The sequence below is a fragment of the Lissotriton helveticus genome, chromosome 5_1 (assembly GCF_964261635.1).
Source record: "Lissotriton helveticus chromosome 5_1, aLisHel1.1, whole genome shotgun sequence".
NCBI lineage: Eukaryota > Metazoa > Chordata > Amphibia > Caudata > Salamandridae > Lissotriton > Lissotriton helveticus.
Window position 1 is genome coordinate 216,214,832 of NC_136065.1, and position 8,134 is coordinate 216,222,965.

The window sequence follows — 8,134 nt, forward strand, 5'->3', positions numbered from 1 at the left end:
TTTTGGACCAGGGTGAAGGAAGCCCATGTCTACACAAAATTAGATCTAAGGGGGGCTTATCACCTGGTTCGGATGGCAGATGGGGATGAGTGGAAAACGGCGTTTCGCACCCGATTTGGGCTTTTTGAGTACCAGGTGATGCCCTTTGGGTTGTGCAATGCTCCTGCGGCCTTTCAGCACTTTGTAAATGATATCCTTCGGGAGTTTCTGGATCGATTTGCAGTCGTCTACATAGATGATATTCTTATTTTTTCCAAGAACATTGAGGAGCATGTTTTGCATGTTCGAACCATTTTGGAATGTCTTTTAAAAAATCAACTTTATGTAAAATTGGAAAAATGCGTGTTTCATACAACCAAGGTCGAATTTTTGGGGTTCATTCTTTCCCCAGATGGAGTGTCGATGGACGAATCTAAGCTTAAGGCAATCCGTGATTGGCCAGCTCCAAGTACAGTGAAAGAAATCCAAAGTTTTTTGGGATTCGCCAATTTTTAATCGGCGTTTCATCCAGAATTTCTCTGAGAAGGTGAGCCCAATCACCCGTTTGCTTCGAAAAAATGAAAAGTTTGTGTGGGGACCTGAGGCAGAGAAGGCTTTTCAATTTCTCAAAGAATCTTTCATCACAGCTCCAATTTTGCAACACCCGGATCCTTTGGAACCATTTTTTGTGGAGGCTGATGCCTCCAATTTGGCTATCGGAGGAGTATTGTCTCAACGCAATAAGAAGACAGGGCAGCTTCATCCAGTTGCTTATTATTCTCGAAAACTGTCCCCCGCAAAGCTCAACTATGCCATTGCAGACAAGGAATTGTTGGCAGTCAAGGAGGCCTTCCTGGAGTGGCGACATTATTTACTGGGGGCCAGACATGTGGTCACTGTGTTTACCGACCATAGGAATTTGCAATTCCTTAAATCTGCTCGGACCTTGACTCCGCGACAACTTCGGTGGTCACTGTTTTTTGCTGATTTTGACTTTGTACTCACTTACAAACCTGGAGTGATAAATGGGAAAGCTGACGCTCTTTCTCGTTTAAATGTGGGAGAAAATCCAAAAGCAAGACAAGAAGAATACCTGATTCCCAAGGAGAAGATTGTGGCAGTCTCTGTAGTAGATGAGTTGGAAGAAAAGATTGTACTGGAATTTCAGAAAAAAGACTATTTGAATTGGGAATCTGAAGGTCCTAATCGTTCCGTGAAAGATGGGAAACCGTTTTTTCAAGACGAGAGGTTTGTTCCTGGGAAAAAGCTTCAAGTAGAAACCATTCAAATGTTCCATGATCAGCCATTGGCAGGACACAAGGGAGTGGTAAAGACCTTGGAGTTGGTGAAGCGGAATTTTCTTTGGCCCGGCATGGAAGCTCAGGTTCGACAGTATGTTGCCACTTGTGAACAGTGTTTGAAAGGGAACAGTCTCAGACAATCTCCACAGGGACTTCTTATGCCGTTACCAGTACCTCCTTATTCTTGGCACACCATGTCGATGGATTTCATTGTTGAGTTACCATCTTGTCAGGGGAAGTCAGTCATTTGGGTGGTGGTTGATCAATTTTCCAAGATGAGTCATTTTGTCCCTCTAAAAAATCTTCCTAATGCTACAGAATTAGCCTCTTTGTTTGTGCAACATGTAGTTAAACTGCATGGAATTCCAAAGGTTGTCATTTCAGATAGGGGGCCCCAATTTGTGTCTCGATTTTGGCGATCCTTTCTTAAAGGTTTGGGAGTTGACTCTCGTCGGTCCACCGGTTATCACCCAGAAACCGACGGACAGACGGAGAGAGTTAATCAGGATCTTGAGCAGTACCTTCGTTTGTATCTTATGGAACAGGAGGGAGATTGGCCTTCATTGCTTAGCCCAGCAGAATTTGCATACAATAACTCTGTACATTCTGCCACAGGATTTTCCCCTTTCTTTTTGAATTCTGGTAGGCATCCCAACATGTTAGTGGGCAGAGTAGTAGTGGACGTTCCAGCAGCTGGGGAGGTCATTCAGAAGTTGCAACAGGCTTATCAAGTTTCCTCTTCTAATTTGGAAAAGGCTAAGGCAGCTTTCAAGAGACAGGCTGATAAGGGTCGTAAGGAGAGTCCAGTTTTTGAACCTGGGGATCAAGTTTGGGTCTCCACGCGTCATATGCGTTTGCGTGGAAATCGAAAGTTTCAACCCAGGTTTGTGGGTCCTTTCCCTGTTATCAGAATGGTAAATCCAGTGAGTGTGAGATTACTTTGACCTAAAACCTTAAAGATTCACCCAACCTTCCATGTCTCGTTAATCAGGAAACATCCCCCTAATCTTGGTAAGGTACTTCCACCAGCACCTTTGCTAGTAGATTCAGTTGAGGAATGTGAAGTAAAAAGAATTCTTGATTCCAAAATCAGGAAGGGTCAAGTTTTCTACCTGGTCGACTGGAAGGGTTATGGTCCTGAAGAACGATCTTGGGAGCCTAGCTCTAATATCCACGCTCCAAGATTGGTGAGGGAGTTTCACCAGACTTATCCACAAAAACCTAGGGAGGGGGTTTTGGTGGGGGGTACTGTCAGGAATGGCTTCTTGGTAGGGCATTCACGGTTAGTTTCCCCCATCAACAAGTATTCTATGTTGACAAAGACCCCTTCCTCCTTAATAGGTTGGGGCGCTTTGGTTTCTAAATATCGCTGGAGGCAGGTCAGGCACTTCCCTGTTGCCACTGTGTGCTCTAGCGGTTAGCGTTCTAGTGGCCCCAGTGATTGTAAGCACAGCTGCATGTGAAGCGCGAGCGTTTATCTAACGTCGCACTTCAACCGCCTATTTTCTGGAGGCGGATGTTTGTTCGAGCTCTCCTGTTCTAGTTTGGCCAGAGTTCTTATACCCTGAATATTACCTGGCATTTATATTTCCTTCGACTCCGAACTCCTGTGGCGGCTATTCCTGTGAGCTGTAATTTTGTTAGCTCGCCACACGGAGTTTCTGAACTGGCGTTTGACTCGCGCTGGATTCTGCTTCAGCCTATCTAAGTTTCCCGTCAGAGAGCTTCGTCCTAGTGAGCCCAGCAGCGGTGGCAGCATTTTCCTCTCAGGCTCCGTTTTCCAGAGGCAGCTTTCACCGTGTTTGGGTGAGACCTTTCCTTATTTTAGAACTCGATATTAATAAGGAGTTATGCTTAATGCTACACAGAGTTCAGAGACATTTCCTTCAGAGACTTGTTTATAGTTGAGTGTCACTACAGCTAAGACTCCGAACTCGAATAAAAGTCTCAGTCATTAAGGGTTTATTTTGCTCATCAAGTAATGAGTATACAGAGAAGTCCTTCATTGTAGTGAACACTAAGAATACTCATACCTGGAGTTTAAGCAGCTATTTGTTAATCTAGAGCGCCCTCTGCTGACCTATTTTGGCGCAACCTTTGGAACTGAACATTTCGACATTGGCATTTGGAATATAGTGGAGTACAGTTACCTGTCAATTCTTCTTCTGAACAGTCTCTACAAGTAGATAATAATATATATATATATTCTTGTGTACCACCTTTATCTTCAGACTCCTCACCTACTAGTGTTCCACCTTCGCTGATGTTCTTTGCATAAAAGTTCCATTTAGAGATTTACTAGAGAGATGCTAAATCCCACACTAAGTCAGGTAAAAGACTAGAGAGAGATATTGAATTTAGATTAAACTGTTTAACTATGTGCAGGAACTTAGTAACGTTTTGTTAAATCTTGTAGGAAGAACATTCGTTTCATCAGAACAATCGAGGTGAAGATTCTTGTGTGGGCAGTCTCTCCGTTTTTCTCTTCCACTTCCCCTTTCCCCCGCGTCACTGAGGCAAGAGAAATTTGGCGCAGTGGTGTGAGGGAGTTGGGAGCACGCATCATCTTCAGCCTGGCACTCCCACGGATATCAGGAAATTTCAGGTACTAATCTGACAGCGTTTGCAGACGAAGTTGCGAAAGACGTGGCAAGGGATGTGATGAGTCGAATGTATGTTGCGGGTCCGGCAAGATGGGTTCCGGATAGAGGAATGTGTGAGGACACGATAGAGAGTGTAAAGTCGATTCAAGCTGAAGCTACAGAGAAAGAGTTGAGTGTGTGGAGAGAAAGTACGGGTAAATTGGATGTGAATGGTTGTTGGGTCGAGTTGTCAGAGCATCAACGATGGTAGTTACCCGATGCATACGTGCTTGCAGTAGTTACGATGGCAGCTGGAATGGCTCATATCAGTGTGAAAGGGATTTGTAAGTTGTTGGCTCCTGTATGGCAAAATGCTGAAATTCCTAAGTGTGCAGAAAATGTGGTCAAGAATTGTATGGTTTGTCTGAGATGCAATCCTGGTAAGGGAACTCCAACTCCAGCTGGTCATTTTGCTCCTCCGACGTATCCGTTTGAGGTTTTGCAGCTAGATTTCATTCACATGGAGAGATGCAACAACCTGAAATACGTACTCGTGGTTGTTTGTGCCTTTTCGAGATGGGTAGAAGCATATCCCCTGAAAGATAACACTGCCTTATCCACAGCTAAAGCCCTTGTCAAAGAGTGTTCTTCCCTAGGTTTGATTTGCCGAGAATGGTCTGGAGTGATAATGGGAGTGAATTTGTGGGTCAAGTGATGAAGAAAGTATGTGAAGGGCTAGGGATCCGCCAAAAGTTTCACACTGCAAATCACCCCCAATCAGCTGGACTAGTAGAGTGCTATAATGGCACTCTAAAACTGAAACTGGCCAAGATACAAGCAAGCTCTGGTCTAAAATGGCCGGATGCTTTGCCTTTAGCACTTTTGTCAACAAGAATGACTATACATTCTCGAGTGGGACTTAGTCCTTACGAGATTGTGTTTGGCCGCCCGGCCAACATATGGGGAGTGCCAAGACCAACGAAATTCAGTGAGATTGAACACCCTATACTACTTGATTACCTGTATGATCTGACGGCTAAATTGCGTGTTTTACACCAACAGGTTCACGATACTTTGCCTCAGGCTTCTGAAGATCCAGGACATATCATCGATCCTGGTTCATGGGTGCTGATCAAGAATTTCCAGCGGACAAAGAACGATCAGCCCCGCTGGATCGGCCCCTATTTAGTCCTGTTATCAACGCGATCCGCAGTACGAGTCCAAGGAAAAAAGAACGGGATCCACGGCGTACACTGTAAGAGGGTCCCTTTGCCTCTGCCGTACGACCGGTGGGTCTAGGAGGCTATTGCTGATTCTGAAACTGAGACTGTGCCTCGTTTTCTGCCTTTTAGCGATGCACGTTTAATGGGGACAAGTTCTGAGCGTGAAAGCGACGATCTTCTGCAAGGAGCCGTGCCACTGTCAGTTCGATTGGACACTACCAAGCCTGAACTCTTATTCTGTGACCAAACATTGCCCGGGAAGGGCCGCTACAATTTACGACCAAAAGTTGTGGGACTAATAAAATAAATTCCTTTGCTATTTTTGAACATACAGCTCTCCCATCTGAGAAACTGTTTTGACCGATTTTTGTTTTTCGAACCGCCATCCGGGTTCAGCTGTAGGGTCACGGCGTCAAGTCTTTGGAGTGCAAGCCGAAGACACAAGGTCGACGGTTCTGGTTGGTCCTTGGGCGTTTCCCTTGGACTGACAGGCGCATTCCTTAGCACGGAACACCCTACCTCCGCGAGCAGCAAGGTTAGAGGATGGAGTTTTTCGAGATGGAGAGACCTGTTGAAAGAATGAATTTCAGAGCCAAAATGTGTACAATCATGAGCAAAAAGTGTTTTTTAATTTTGTGTCTTTTTATGTTGTTTAGCTTAATGATGTTTTTAATGGGATATATAATATTCACTTTTCAGGTGACGTTTGCATCCACTACACAGCCCATACCTTCTTCTACTGTTTCCTCACATTCTTTCCACCCTCTGTCTGAACATGAGTCCGTTAGAAGATTAGAGTTTGTCAATAACTCCTTCGTTCAGCTTCTGCACCAACACCAATTAGTAGTGAACACGACTAACTGTTGGGTGTGTGGTCTTATGCCTCATACTACTGAAAAAGGTATTCCTTACCTAGTCCTGCCATTCAGCCACAATGGTTCGTTGTGGGCATACAGAACGATGTTCATCTATGCTCGTGAAGTCTACCCCCTACGTTCTGTGAAAGACAATCCAAAGAATAGTGCTCTAGTTAAGGGTATAGTCGACATGATTAGAGGAGCTAGTTCTTATGAGACAATCCCGAGAGATGAGACACTAGCTTATACTGGATGGAACGTAACTGGATATGGAGTTAGTCTGAGTGAGAACCAGCGAGCAAAAAGATCCTCTCCGATTTGGATCGTACCCCATCAGGGTCATCTATGTCTGCAAGGTAATGGCAAGAAACCGAGAGCTCAGTTAGGGAAGAGTATCTGCACTGAGACGTATGTTTTTGCGTCCCAGACCTCCCCATCGTTTCTAGGTTGCCCCCTGATTTCTTGGGCACATGTTTTGTCTCATTCCTGTTGCATCCCACCTACACAGCTGCGGCAGATTACCACAAGATGAGTTGTTAGAGGTGTCTTCAGTAAGGAAGATACTGCAGGACAAGAATTAGGAGATTTCTTGAAGGGTTTTCTGCCGTTTTGGGGACCTATGGTTAACAGCAGGAACATACGGCAATTGACGAGAGTGGTGGAGTCCACCGTAGTTGAAACTGCCGGTGCCCTTAGTAACTTGACTGCTGAGCTCCAGTCGGATCGTCTTATGACTCTTCAGAACAGAGTTGTATTAGACGTCATACTTGCAGATCGAGGTGGGGTATGTAAAGTGATCCAATCAAGTTGCTGTGTTTTCATTCCAGACAATGCTCCGACAGTGTACCAGGCCATTTCCAAACTGCATAAAATCTCAGAATCTATACATGTGGATAAAGGAGATTGGTCGTTGATGGGATGGTGTTGGGAACTGTTATCCGCCTGGGGATGGAAGATTCTGATGGTCATTGGGATGATCTTAGCCATCCCTTTCCTGTTCTGTCTTTGTGTACAGTGTGCTCCTGCTATATGTGGCCTCTGTGCTACATCATGTGTAAGAAAACCTGTATCGAGAGACGTACTAAGTAATAGGATGATGCTACAGCAGCATCTCAATGATTTTATGAATATCGACCTGGACTCAGATTAGCGTGAGTATAGGTTATTGCCTATGTAAGGGCAAAAGGAGGGTCTGAGGTTCCGTGAATTCTGGACCCGTTTCATAAATATCGTCGTATCATGACGATTTTGGTATCAGCAGACCGAGAATGGCGAGTATAGTATGTACGAGTATTTTCGTCATGTTCGAGTGACGAGCACTATGAAATATGAGATTCCGTTCTGAACCCTCGGGTTCCATTTTGTGCACGGCAGCCATTTTGTGGTTGCCCTCACATAGGCCGATGACTAAGGCCGAACGAGTCTTTGGGACACCTACACCTTTAGCTGACTTCTGTGTGACCTGGGCAAGCTGACTCCGTTGCCCGAAGCCAAACCTTTCCCAGTAGCCGATCGAGATTAGGGATCAAGGCACAGCATACCATAAACCATTTATTGCACACAACTATGCCTTATCTTACTCACACCTGTCTCTGCTCTTTTTTTATGGCCTGTTTTACGATGAGGAGGTGCCTGTTTTTATTAGGGGTCCGTCCGATTTATCTGATGCAGAGTGTTGGGCCTTATCGGGTAATTGATGGTGGGCTGGACAATGAAATGTGGGTTCGTCATGCAATGCTTTTGTCGTGTACACATGGGATTGGTTTACTGTAAATAAGGAATGTTTGCCTGAAGCGTAATATTTTGTATATAAAAAGGGCTGACTGGCTTTGTAAGACTGAGCAGTCTCCTACGAATATACAGCCACTGTACTTCGTGGACCTCTGTTACTGGTTGCAGCCAATAAATTTGAACTTTGACGTCACCAAGAAGTTGCAGCGTTTCTGTAATTCTGAGACAGGTGAATCCGGAGATTTCGGGTGTGTCCCCTGGCACCGCTGGGTTCTAAATAACCCGGTTCTCCATTGAAGCCTTTGGTACCTCACGAAGCAAACTCTTCACAGCAAGAATCGACCACCCGTGACGAAAACAAAAGAGAAGCTCCAGAGGGATCTGCTCTTCATGCCAACAGCAACCGTTCCACAGTGACTGCAAATGTGAGGTTCCAGTGAGACCTGCACTTTGCGCCAACA

The 8,134-nt window shown here is 45.1% G+C and overlaps 1 long non-coding RNA gene across 1 annotated transcript; it reads left to right on the forward strand.

Annotated features, from left to right (window-relative positions):
• Positions 1-2,471: 2,471 nt before the first annotated feature.
• LOC144754344 (uncharacterized) lies at positions 2,472-7,866 on the forward strand. The gene is made up of 2 exons (XR_013594712.1): positions 2,472-3,885; positions 4,925-7,866. It is a non-coding gene; the product is annotated as an uncharacterized LOC144754344 (long non-coding RNA).
• The last annotated feature ends 268 nt before the right edge of the window (positions 7,867-8,134 follow it).